The sequence below is a fragment of the Lepisosteus platostomus genome, chromosome 25, assembly GCF_059453375.1.
Source record: "Lepisosteus platostomus isolate fLepPlt1 chromosome 25, fLepPlt1.hap1, whole genome shotgun sequence".
Taxonomy (NCBI): domain Eukaryota; kingdom Metazoa; phylum Chordata; class Actinopteri; order Semionotiformes; family Lepisosteidae; genus Lepisosteus; species Lepisosteus platostomus.
This window is the reverse complement of record NC_142635.1, coordinates 8,589,042-8,601,857: the sequence shown is the minus strand read 5'-3', so window position 1 is coordinate 8,601,857 and position 12,816 is coordinate 8,589,042. Positions and strand designations below refer to the sequence as shown.

The following is a 12,816-nucleotide window of genomic DNA, read 5'->3' as shown; positions in this document are numbered from 1 at the left end:
AGTTGGAACTTGACCTCACTCCCTTAACAGCATTGTAAGATTGTCAGCTGCCCTGTCCCTCAGGTAACAAAGGCATAATTATTCTGAAAAAAAGAAAACATTTTTTTTGATGACTTAACCTTTGAGTGGACTTAGTTATGACACTGTGATGGCCTTACGGGTGCAGCTCTTCTTCGTAAACTGGCGCTGCTTTGGTTTCGGGGTGTTTAAGTGTGTTTTGCTGGGGTGGGGATGGGGGTGGGAAGCCCCAGTCACCAGGACAGAATGACTGGGGCTTCATAGGAAGAGGCGCTGAAGGCAATCCAAGAGCACCTTGTAAATGTCTTGGTTCCCTGTTCCAAGGCCTGGTGATAATAGACGTGAAAAGTGACTTGTAAAAGTATCGCTGTGTGGCTCCCTCGCACCTGATCGTGTGATTTTTATTTTGGAACCAAGCTGTTGAACAATCTGGCTCACGTCCCTCGCTCTCTGCGAACGTCCTGCTGTGATGGTATTTATAAACTCTTATAGACATTTAATCTAGCTGATCACCACTCTCCTCTCGGATTTCACGCTCTCTGAAAGATGCCACGTTCCCCATAAAAGTGACCAAGGCTCCACCACAGCACACAGCTGAGCCATTACCCAAGGTCTGAGTTAACCCCTTCCCCCCCCCATTGAGTGATGTCCTGGAAATAGGAGACAGAAGTCAAACTTATTCTAGCTTACAACAGAGTCTCGCTTGCCCTTAACAGGATCAGTTTTTAAAGTGATGCTTTTGTGAAATCTGCTATTTAAAGAAGCATTTCTGTTTTAAACCTTCTTTTGTTTTAAATGTCACTTACATAGTCTCGGCTGGTACTCCTTGCTTTCACAAATAACACCTGGGAGTGCACTGATCGCACAAAACAAGCGTTAGAGAACAGTGAGTACTGCCAGTACTGTTCATTACGAGATTAAATTCTCAAGGCAGGATAAATACACTAAATGATCCTGTTCTAAGTAAATGCTTTGAGAAAAAGTTCTGATTTATAAAAAACAAAACAATTGTACAATAGAGGCAAATAATAGTCTTTTGTGAAAAGATCTCATATTAATGAGAGGCGTACAACAAGAACAATATAAAATAAAAATAACAGTTTTCCTGTATTCATTTGTTTAATGCGTACAGTTCTGTGGTGGGCTGAAGTTAATGAATCATAGTTCAGGGAAAGGAATTTTACAAAAGCTGATGGTCTGCACTTCTTTCTGTATCTCATTCCTGGAGTCCCAAGACAGGAAGCACATAGGGTTCGTTATGTCTGCTGGAGCAGGGAGGAGGCAGGGTGTTTTCTGTTAGAAGCTGGCTGCTGTCCAGCCTGCACCGCTTTAAGCGAAACGGCATATGAGCTCAGCCCATGACAACTTGGAGATTATAGCAGTGGCTGGAGCTATATATATACCGTCTCAATCAGAGGAAAAGAAGCAAAATATTAGAGGGGGAATGCTGTGTTCATCAGGTGCTATCCTCACGTTCTGTGCCTGAGGAGGAAACAAAAACAGGATAAAAAGTCTACTAATACAGTATATCCATGAGAATCTGAAAACTACAAAGAAAGAATAATACACGAAGGCATGCAGTAAATCATTGCTGCATTCAATCTGAATGAATCTGTTGTTTGGTGGACTTTTTTCCTTTTTAGCAATTGGCACATGGCTACTTATAGGAAACTCTTGGTAAAGTATCCCAGCATCTAGCAGAGTGGCTTGACCAGGGGCTTCTGTGTTTGTTTCAGAGATGACAGATTGGGAGACAGAGAAAGGTGTGGTTTTTGAAGCTCATAGACTCCAAGGAATTGATTTCCCGCACAGAGCTTGAAATTCCCTGCGAAAGTTCCTGAGAGATCACTGAAACTTTAGCTTTTCTAGTTGTAACTGAAATGACTAATGGGTGTTATATGGTTTCAGAGAAAATCAGTAAACTGTGACACATTCAAGCGAAACACGATTGTGTTGTTTTATTCTGAAGTGTATTACTCTGGGATTAGAATGCACTCTTAAAAAGTGAGTAAGAACTTCAAAACAGGGCATTGAAAGAAGAGTTCAAATTCTTCTCACTATCTTGCTCTCTTCACTCTCTTTTCATTGTGTCAGTAAATTCCTCTTCCTGTTTTTCGGTTGCTGGCACACCCGTGTGTTTGGAAAGATGGAGGCTAACATCTCTTGGTACAGGTAGAGACACCAAAGGAAACGGGACAATTGTGGGAAGATTTAAAACTATTATTTGTTTAACAAACCATCTAATTGTGTCTTAACAGTTTGTCTTTCCAGTTCAGTCAGTATCAGCAAGACTGGAAAATATCATATTGAGTGTTAATGTTGGATGTGAGGGTGACACAGGTGCAGGGCACTGTATGTCTTTGGTGTCTGCCACAGTTGTCTGGATCAATTGCTGTCTAATTTAGCACAGAGGACAAAATGCCAGGCAGGGTCCTGTTACACCTGTAAGAATACACTACATTGTCCGCAGAATACCTCCTAATTTCCTGGAATCCTGAAGCCCTCTTTCCTTCCCGCTATCATTCAGAAAAGCAGAAAGAATCTGGATTTTCCTGTTGTATCTCTTCTTATTGAAAGTATAAAGGAGAAATATAAATCTATTTTAAATGATACCCGTTTGCAGTGTTCTCTTTTTGCCATTTTTTAAAGCTTTTACATTGTATTTTTGTCAATGGTGCATAAGCCACAAAAACTGTACTGGGTTTAAATTGTTTATATACTGAACATATGCATATTACATATAGATCTGTTTTTAGTGTAGCTTTGCAGCCTAGACCTGAACGCGATTACACCTTTTCTAATTAATTGTATCAAAATGCAGTCTATTAAAACTTCAGAAAAGAAGAAATGTTGAATTTGAATGCTGTATGTACATTATGAAGCAATACAAGGGCTGGTTAAGCTTACAATAGCACAAAACGTTTTTTAAAAAGATTTCTTGACTTAAGGGTAAGCTTTTTCTGGTTTGATACTATATTTAAAATGCTAAATTTTCCAAATCTGCAGAGTTCCTTAACTCCAAACCCCTTCATTTTTAAAGGCGGTTTCCGTTATTTCCCAGTCTTACTGCTGCAATTTAGTGTCATTAAAACATAAATGAAAAATATTCATGTTCAAACTCCCAGGGCAGTAAAAAACTTCCGGATTAACTGAGACTGAAGGGTGAAAGGAAAGAGGCAAGACTCAAAGGTCAGCCTTGCATTTCAGATTCTGAAGTGAGCTGCATTACAGTACAGGAAACAAGAGCGTACTTTAAACATCACATTCAAAACTAGAGCAGATGTGTGCTTTTCAGTAAAAGAGCTGTTTTAACATCTGCCTTCATCAGTATTGTAGCGGGCTGAGTTAATTTAAAAAATGTTCTATAAAACTAATAACTTAATGAACTGTGTAATTCACTCCTCCTGATCTTCATCTGATTTTTATTCAACAAAAACGATTGTGTAAAATGCCTCTACATTTATTTAGTTGTATTTTAATGAAAACTGCAGAGAAAGTAATTCTTCTACTATAACAGTATCTTATAAAACACCTTGTGTAAAAGCACACTGGTGAATATGTGAAGACGGCAATGGACTGTTTCTTTAATTAAAGATCTCTTTTCTGATTAACTACATGAAGAGGTTCTAAGTGGGAGGAGGCTCTTTTGGCTTTTCCAGTCTGTTTGGTAGTTAGTAGTGTATCGTTCCAAGGATTGAAGGAAGCAGAGATTTCGGCTTCAGCAACATGGCTGGGTAGTCTTGTCCACACTCCCACAACCCAAACTGTAGTATCAAAGGCGGTGATTAATAGGAAGCTGTTTACAGTAATAGAATGTTCTGTTCTCTAGGACAATGATGCAATTCCATTGTGCTATTGTTCTTGGAGTCTGGGGTGGTAGACTCACATGCAACAATTCAAATGTTAATTCAAATGAAGCAATTTAACGTTAGTTCTGTCACAATTATGTACTGTGCATTATAGAAGTGTACTGTATGTCAGACTGACAGTAGATATTGTCCTGTATATACATTTCATCAATAATTTCTGTCCTTTTTATTGTTAAAATATAATTATTTGTTTAACAAATTGAATTAAACTAAAAAAAACACGACATAAACCAATTTGATGTCTTAAACAATAAAAAGGGGAAAAGGTAGCCAAGGTTTACTGGAGCGCTCTGAATTTATAACAATCCACTTTGATTCATAATCCACCACAACTTTTCTGTTTCCTTTTAGTTTGAGGGTATTTCTCTTCCTCCTGAGTGCATTTACTCTTTGAAACATTAGGGTGCAAACCTTCTAAAGAAGAAAGCGTTTTTAAGGACCGCTGCAGTAATTCAGAATCATGTTTTACCACTTGGTTAACAGTCACGTGGTTATTTTGTACTCAGTTTGCACAGCTCTTACTCTAATGCTCCCAACCATGAGTTCATCTCTCTGGAGTGGCAGCTGCTTCATGTACAGTAACTATTGTTTCTTTTCATTTGAGTCGAAACCTGTTTATTTTCTGTATCTAAATGTCCAGTATCATTGCTTGGTTTTTGTTCATTTCCATTTATTTTAATATCTAGTTTTTACATTTTCACACTTCAGTATTATTTTCTGTCAGCATTGGAAATCCATATCTGTCACTTGAAAGTTTTATTTCGTGTCTGGCAGTTTGTGTGTCGCACAACACTAGATTAATGTACAGTACGTATCTGTGCTCCCACAAGCAAGATTAATTTAAGAGCGAACCTGACGCCTCTGCCAAAAGGTTGATCATGTAGATGGATTTTCTTGCCTTGTGATATTCAATGGCTCCTGGTTGCCTTGGAGGAATTCTTGTTGTTTGCTGCAGCATATGAAATAAGTTTGCGGGATTGTTCTGCTTTCCTTCTTAATGACAGAATCATTCACATTTTTTGTACGTTTGCGCTAAAGAATAATAATGTTGTTGTAACTCTGACACGGTGGAATCAATTTTAGCCCAATAGATCTGCCCTTGTACTTAACATGAGGCAGCAGGAAGGCTTTGGAACGTCAGGTGGAAGACGGAGCTCCAGTCCTAGGTGGGATGGTGCTGTTAGACCCTTGAGCAAGATTTCTCCAGTAAAATACATGCAGGTGTGCAGTCGTTTTGGATAGGCGTGTCAGCCTCATTAATAAATAATGCCAAAATAACTCTAGAGTTCTTCCTGTGGTCTGTGTCTCACTCCTTTCTGAATAATCTGCTATCTTTCAATTGCAAATTGCAGAATTCCCTCTGGGGAAAAAAACTGAAGTGGTCGGAATTATGATTCATTGCTGTTGATCATATCCGCAAATATTTTGTTTTACACCGAGATGTTAACTGCAAATGTGAACTGTAAGTGTTGTACTGCCAGAAAATACACATTTCTGTCCATTTAAGGGATGGTATGTTCCTGTTCTTATGCGGGAGTGTGGGAGTGTGTGGGTTACAGAGTTTACCTCTAATAGGAAATTAATTACCCCGCTTTTGAGCCTCGCATTTTGACTCCAAAGCCTATCCCTCTGTACTTCTGTTTTATGGAAATTAAATTATAGCATAATGTCACTTACTTTATTAGAACAGAAAGGCTATGAATAAGAATCAGCCTGCAGTTGTCATAGCAACATGAAGCCTGAAACCTCACAGCAGCTGTTTTTATGGCAGAATTTGGGCAGCAGGGGGGCTATCGTTGGCAGGGGATTATGGGAAATGAGTCTCAGCGCTCCTATTTTCTCGACCTTGACCCACGTCAGCAGAATGGGAGCTTTGTGCCGATTGGTCCTCTGAGGGATGTTTGTGTTTTATTTGTGCGCGGTATATTTAGCAACGGCAGTGGCTTTGAAAGTTCGGGTCTGCCTTTGTTTTCTCGCCATGCCAAACTCCTTTACCTCGGTCTCAGTAAATGAGCGCAGTTATGCTCGGTTTGTAAGTATTGTGATGTATTCCACCATGTTCTGTTCGATCTGCTAATGTTATAAACTAAATCTCACGTTTATTGATTGGAGGATTCAAGAGAGTCCCCATGGCGTGTAAGTTTGCAGCCTTACCTGAATTGACATTCATTTCACACTTAGAAGGTGCTAATTAAACTGAGGCACAAGATCCCTGTCAAGTCATCCACATTGCATTAAAATTAGCCTCTCGTAATTTAGATTTGCATGGCTGAAAATTGAGCTCTGTGAAGTTATACAAATAATCTGTGGTGCGTTGGACCACAAAAGCACGGGAAACAAACTAAAAACTAGAGGAGTACAAACTGATATGGTTGGGAGGTTATTAAAACAGACTTTACATTTTTTTGAAGGCCTAAGGGCAATTATAGCACTTTTCCAGTCTGTCACTATTTTTTGGCTATAAATAAAGGATAGTACATTTAGTATTACGGCCATTTTTATTACTGTAGCTGCTCTGCACAGTGAGGCAAAATGTGCGCCAGTAATATTTTAATTGACTTCCCTGTGTAATATTATATATACTGTATATACTATTATTATTGTATTGTGTTTTCTGAAGAATAAAGGGCAATTAATTCCACAGGAATAAAATTGTTCCCTGGTCATATGTTGTGTTTTTCCCCATGTCCCTTACTAATCTGGAATTCCCTAACATATATGCTATTTAAGCATGGTCTGAAACTCAATATTTAGAATTTATTCTGGGTTTAATAGGACAATACTAGAACATCAGAAAATGTTATCAGCAGTAAATTCAATTTGGAGAGGAGAGAGGATTTGATAGCATGCCATTAATACAGTACGCAGACATACTGTCCTGCTTTATTTTTTGATCTATAGTGTCAGATCGGGTTTCTTCGAGATTGAATACAATACGGACATCTGCAGCTATTAGGTAAAACATATTTCTTTGGGAGAGAGAGAAAAAGAAACATTATCGAGGAGTTGATAACTTCAATACAGTAGGAAGAAGAGACAAAATGCAACAAGCACAAGGGTACAGTCATATAAGAGACCTAATCCCAGGAATCTGATCAGGGTGTGTTGAGTGCAGTTCCTTACATGGTACTGGGTAAATAAGGCAGCAGCAAAGTGAAAGCAACAAAAAGTGATTAAACTATAATGACACATAATAATGACTGAGCTCTTGGTCAGATTGTACAACAACCCTATCCATATGCATAGAGGTCACATCTCTGCCTTTAATACAATGCAGGGCTTTTTTGTTCAAATCTGAAGAATTTACATTCTCTAGGTAAGCATGGATCCATGTGGATCCCTCCTAAACTACCCCACTTTGGAGAATCATACAGACAGGAAACACGGCTTAAATATATGTCAACTTTAAAACAAAAACTGTACAGCTTAACCATAGTTTAAAGCAGACACTTCCTTCAGTGGGTATTGAAGATATCAAAGAAAGCTATAGGTGCGAGGGCCTACAGAACAATACCCGACAGTTTTCACAATCCAGATTTTAGCTCAATGTATTCTTAAAACTTCTTGAGCAGAAAAAAAAAAAAGAATTTAGAATGATGATTTCATAACGAATCTCCCGCAACACTTTTTTTGACATGAGATACTACTGCCGTCTGTGACTTTTTCTAAATGCAGATGTTGCTATCTCGCGTTCAAACCCTGAACGCGAAGGCGAAACGCGGTCTAATTGCTTGAAAGTTCCCCTCTGTGAACCCGTGAGGGGAACATGAAAGCCAGCTCGGGTTATGTCACTATGGGGACTCTGAAGAGCCGTTCACTCCCTTCTGAGGAGCGAGGCTGTTGTTTTTGAAGAGGCCGGGCGAATGGGCTCAGCGGCGCTATGTGGTAGGTTGGTGCTTCAGGAATGCTAATGCTTCCTCTGTGGTTTGTTAGGAGCAGAGTGATTAGCCCTCCTGTCCCCTGGGGGCAGCAGCCCTCATGTATCCAGCCGTAATTTATTTTGACATCAACAGGAAGACTAGCCTGTCTCAGGGAGCTGGGGGGCTGCTGGAAGGATTTGATTATGATTTGTTGAAATCCTTTTTTTTTTTTTTCATGATTGCGAGGAACCTGAGAAACACCCCTAAAGCGCCTACTGTACATACCCTCAGTGAGCCATGCAGTCTGCAATATGAAGGCGCTGTGTGTTATTCTGCACTAGGTGTTGATGCCCCAGTAGCCCTTCTCAGAGAGCACCCAGCCCCTGTGCTACTCTTGGCAACCTGCTTTATCATACTGGGGGTGTCCTCAAGCCCACAGGAGTTATGTCCTGCTGTTTAATTAGATCATTCGTTTATTATTAATTAGTCTCCAGGTTGTCATTGTAAAGAACTGTTTGTTTTCAACTGACGTATCTGGTTAAATAAAAGATTGTGTGATATTGTTAAGTTTCTTCTAGACAGTGGTTTGTTGGTTCAGATCCCAGGTGTTGTAACCTTGAGCAAGGTACTGTTCTTCCATTAGATTGTTTCTGTAAGCATGCCCTGGCGAATGACTGGATACTGGTAATGTTAATTGCTTTAGATCAAAACATTAGTCAAATAAATTAATAATGGTTGCTACAGAGGTTATGCCTATGTAGAGTGGTGGCAATTCTTGATTTGGTCATTGGAATCAATATACCCATAACCAGGCATGGAAAATGTTCGAGGAAAAAAAAAATTAACAGGAGCGGGCTGAAAGGAGACAGCATAGCCGATATTATTTGCTTATATTTGGGTCTTCGTGTATGAAAGAAAAATACGGTTGCATGTTCGAAGGCACAGATGAGATAACATTCGACTGCCTGGTGAAAATAGCATTGTTTCTCTGTCAACATAAAAAAAGCTTATCTTGGATCTGTTTGTTCTTTTGCAGGCTCTGTTTTATCAAGAAGGGAAAACGGCAACCGTGAACAGAAGAAAACCTCATTTGAAAAACGCCTTGTTGCTGAGGACAACCCATTTGTAAGTCTTCAAACTACATTATTGCACTGTGTCTGGGATCCCCCATTGTGGTCAAGGAGATCTGGAGCGTCTACAGGTTTTTTTAGTCCAGCTGAGTTTGTAACAATCTGAATCAGCTAATTGCTGGCTTCACGGGACCAGTTCAGCAGCTGTCCAGGTGTTGGTGCTCCAAAGAGACCTAGCAACCTTACAGACACAGCTCTTCTAGACCAGGATGGGAGACCTTGCGAGTTTAGGGGCATCTTTTGTTTGAGTTAGACAGACCTCCTGTTGTAGTAAGATCTCCCCTCTGTCTCGGCTCCTTATTGGCTCTCTGGGTGAGCGGGTGGCTGGGATGGGCTCCTCCTGCTGTGAGCACGCAGTCTGGTCAAGAGGTCTTCCTGCACTGAGAGAGATGGTTCTTGACATCTCTCTTCCCCACTTCTCCTTCCCTGTCCCTTTGTCTCCACCAGCCCTCTTCCCTTGGAAAATAAAAATATAGGCAGTGGCATGTACACCCTGCAGTCTGATCTCATCCGATCTGAGAAGCTCAGCAAGGCAATCCAGGTTCTAGCTGCAGGTGGTTTTGGTTGACCAGTAAGAGGCGCTCTTTCCTCTGGCACATACTTTCCTAAAACAGTGGCCCGGTGTGTTGACTGGAGACAATATGCTGTTGAAGGTTCTTCGTGTTTCTTAGTGAGACTTTAAACCAAGGTCCTGACCACGTAGTCATTAAAGTTTTTGTGGTACATTTGGAAAGAGGACGGGTCCCTTCTTACTTCCACTATGGGCTTGTCCAGTTTGGCCTTCCCAGAATCCCCCCTTATTTCAACTGGTAAAGTAATTACGCCTACCTACGCCTACCTGATCCTGAAGGCCGCAGCCTGCCACCTTGGTAAATGCTGCACTATAAGGAATTATTAATGACTATATTAAATAATAATTGCGCATATAGTAAGTAATTACAATTAATATAAATTATATTTTTCTCCTGTTGCTAATACAATGGAATTGATTGCAGTAATAGCAGCAAGGGGTTATTTCATGATTTTATTGCATGGATAACAGGTTTCAGAAATTATACTCTGATCTATTTTTAAAACACGCATTGCTTGCAGTACATTTGATAGGTAGGTAGTGTAGCTACAATACAGTTCTCCCTCAGCTGAATCTTTGCAAGCCGAGCGAGGGTTTTGGCTTGTTCAGTCTGCCACCCAGGAGAGATCCTTTACTGCATTCCCAGGTTATTTCTTTGGGATTTTCTGCATGTGTGCAGACCACACCAAGTGTTGTGTGGTGTTTTGGTCCAACAGCGACTGCCCTGGAGGCATGGCAACAAAGCGAGATGTTCTAGATAACTTAAGAGACTTCACAGCGGAACTCTATTAAAGCATACAGCATAGCCATGTAACCAAAATACTGTACATACAGGACAATTAAATATATGAGAATCTGTCTGTTTTGGTTTATTACCAAATAGACTGCGATAGCGTGAGAATATTCCCCCCCCCAGAGCCGTTCATTCTCATATTCTTTTTTCAAGACGTGGTTTGTTATTTTTATAATGCTTTGCTTTTTTTAAAATTATACGGTACCTACATGATTGATTCTCCCACTTCGTCCCCATGAAATGAATCTTGTGTTTTCCATAAGAATCGAATTGCACAGGAGACAGTGTGGCTGCCGTCTGGGTCGCGTGAGCAGGAGAGAGCCTGGCAGAGGAAGATGATGAGTGAAAGATGATGTTTGGCTGTGTAAGGGGGTACAGTGTGGTTCTGATGGGTAGAAAGCAAGGGGTGCAGCACACACAAGAGAAGCAGGGTCCCTAATTGAGTGAGGAAGCAGCTGGGTATTCCATTTCCTTCCCAGCAGAAGTGAAGTGACTGCCTAAATGTCTTCGCTAGCTTAATCGCTGCCACCTCCTGCTTACCCTTGAGCCCTGCGGAGTATTGTTTTACGGATAATTTCGTTAGCCCTAACGAGATTTTTGCTAATTAAATCTCCTCCCGGCTGGAGACCCTCTCTCCTGTTGAGTGAAGTGATTGTTTGTAGATCTTTTTAGACAAATAAACATTTTCATTCTGAAACCTTAGGGAGGACTGATTGAGGAGAGGGCACAGCCCACCTCAAGCCTCCTGCTCCTCTGTTTCCTGCAATCCGGTTCCCTCACTTCCTCTTTTCCCCTCTCACCGATTTGTACATCTAATGTTGTCTCTGTTGCTGCCATCCATTCCTATCAGCCCCGTCATTGTTGTAACATTAGAATCGTTGCTTATCTTGTTAAACCCACCTGATTTTGGAGTCTCCAGTGGCACGTCTCACATGTCTCGGCTCATGGCCATGAACTTCATGACTGCACGAGGGAAAATGAGGAAGATGAAGCACAGGCAGTCTTCCATGATACACCCGGCCACCGAGGCTCTCGTCACGGGCAGTGCGCGCCTGTACTGGAAGATCGGCTCCAATGAGGGCAGAGCTGCTACATTTGCTTAAAGCCCTGTCTGACTCTCTGCCCCACCCTCGGCCACGCTCTGCCTATTGTGCACTGCTGCATGGGGAATGCTGGTCACAGTTGGCTAGTGACAAGCCCCAGGCTTGACCACACTAGCGAGAGCTCCTACCGGTTTAGGCTCTCAGAAGTCTCCTATCTCCTCTGTGTTTGCCTTAAGGTTTCCGATGAGGCGACATAAGCTGTGACCTCTCTGATAAGCCCGCTCCCCAGCAGCTGTGAGACAGTGTTCCTATCCAGTTCCTGAAATCCTGATACCGATCATGCCGTCTTCTGCCCAGGGATTCTGTATCTGACTGAAACGGACAGTGGTGTCCCTGTCAGCTGATGATAATTTCAGGAAGGTATATGCTAAAATAGATGGTCTTAACTTCAGAAGAAAATGTTGCATAAAGGTGTATAAAAGCAACCCGACATAATCAAATGGAAGAAAATCTGGACTCTTTGTATTTTTTGGCCATATTCTGTGGGTGCAAATTTTACCATAACATTTTTACTGCACAATTTCTGTACCCTAACGCAGCCTTTTGTACAGTTCCTTTGATCATTAATGGATGGATACAACAGCTGTCCTTATTTATATGAGATTCTAAAAATTCCCGTTTTTGTGTGTGTGCAGCACTCTATGAGCACCATCTGGCTAAGGGGAAGCTATAACATTTCCGAACAAATACCCGTAAGATCGCGGCAATCTACGCGGTTTCACAGATCCCCCCCGTTCGGGGAAAGCGATGGGAAGGAGGTTCTCTGACTTGCGTATCGCAGGCCACGTTCAAGGGCAAGCGAGCAGGCGCGCGCCATTGTCAAGGCTCAAACAAAACAAAACAAAACAGACCCCTGAATTCCTTTCATGACCTAAAACGAAGTGCAGTGTCTTACGTGCGTAAGCAGAGTCTATATGGGGTTGCCTGTGAAGAGCGAGCGGGGTTCACGTCTCACCGCGTCGCCGCGCTGCTCTGGCTGTGAGCGCTGTGCGGACAGCAGTGACGGCCCTGCTCCTGTTATTGCCCTCTGGAGCCCCGGGTGCTATTGTGGGAGGTGACCTCTCTCTGGTTTCACTGCCCCTGTGGGGGCACACGCGGTGCCAGCCTCGGGCCTGCCGCCAGTGTCCCATCCCCTGCCTTTCTCCTTCTTCCCTCTATTCCCATCTCCTCGGACCTTCGCCTCCCCGTGGGGCTCTGGGAAAGCCGCCCAGTGGTCTCCGAGCGCCCCCCCCCCCCGACAAGGCTACGGCCGATCGGATTTCTGCCACCTGTCGCAGGGCTTAGGGAGGCGAGGAGCGAGGGGAGCTGACAGGCCGCCTGGCACCATCCCTCTCCCGGCCCTCGCCGTCCCGGGGGGCGTAAGCGGGTCGGCTTTCAAAGCGCGCGGCCCCCCCGGGGGGCGGCGATTCCTCCTTTCACACATGTCCTGGAAACAGTTGCTCCCAAGCTGGAAAGTGGGGGATCTAGCAAGA

General features: G+C 42.4%; 1 protein-coding gene across 5 annotated transcripts in view; it reads left to right on the top strand.

The window, feature by feature from the left end:
- The window catches only part of pknox2 (pbx/knotted 1 homeobox 2), an 84,459-nt gene that overhangs the window by 16,757 nt on the left and 54,886 nt on the right, over nt 1–12,816 (top strand). For all 5 annotated transcript variants that reach the window (XM_088619944.1, XM_088619943.1, XM_088619942.1 and 2 more), the window contains exon 2: nt 8,784–8,872. The gene's annotated coding sequence lies outside the window, so the exon portion shown is untranslated. The remainder of the gene's footprint in view (nt 1–8,783; nt 8,873–12,816) is intronic.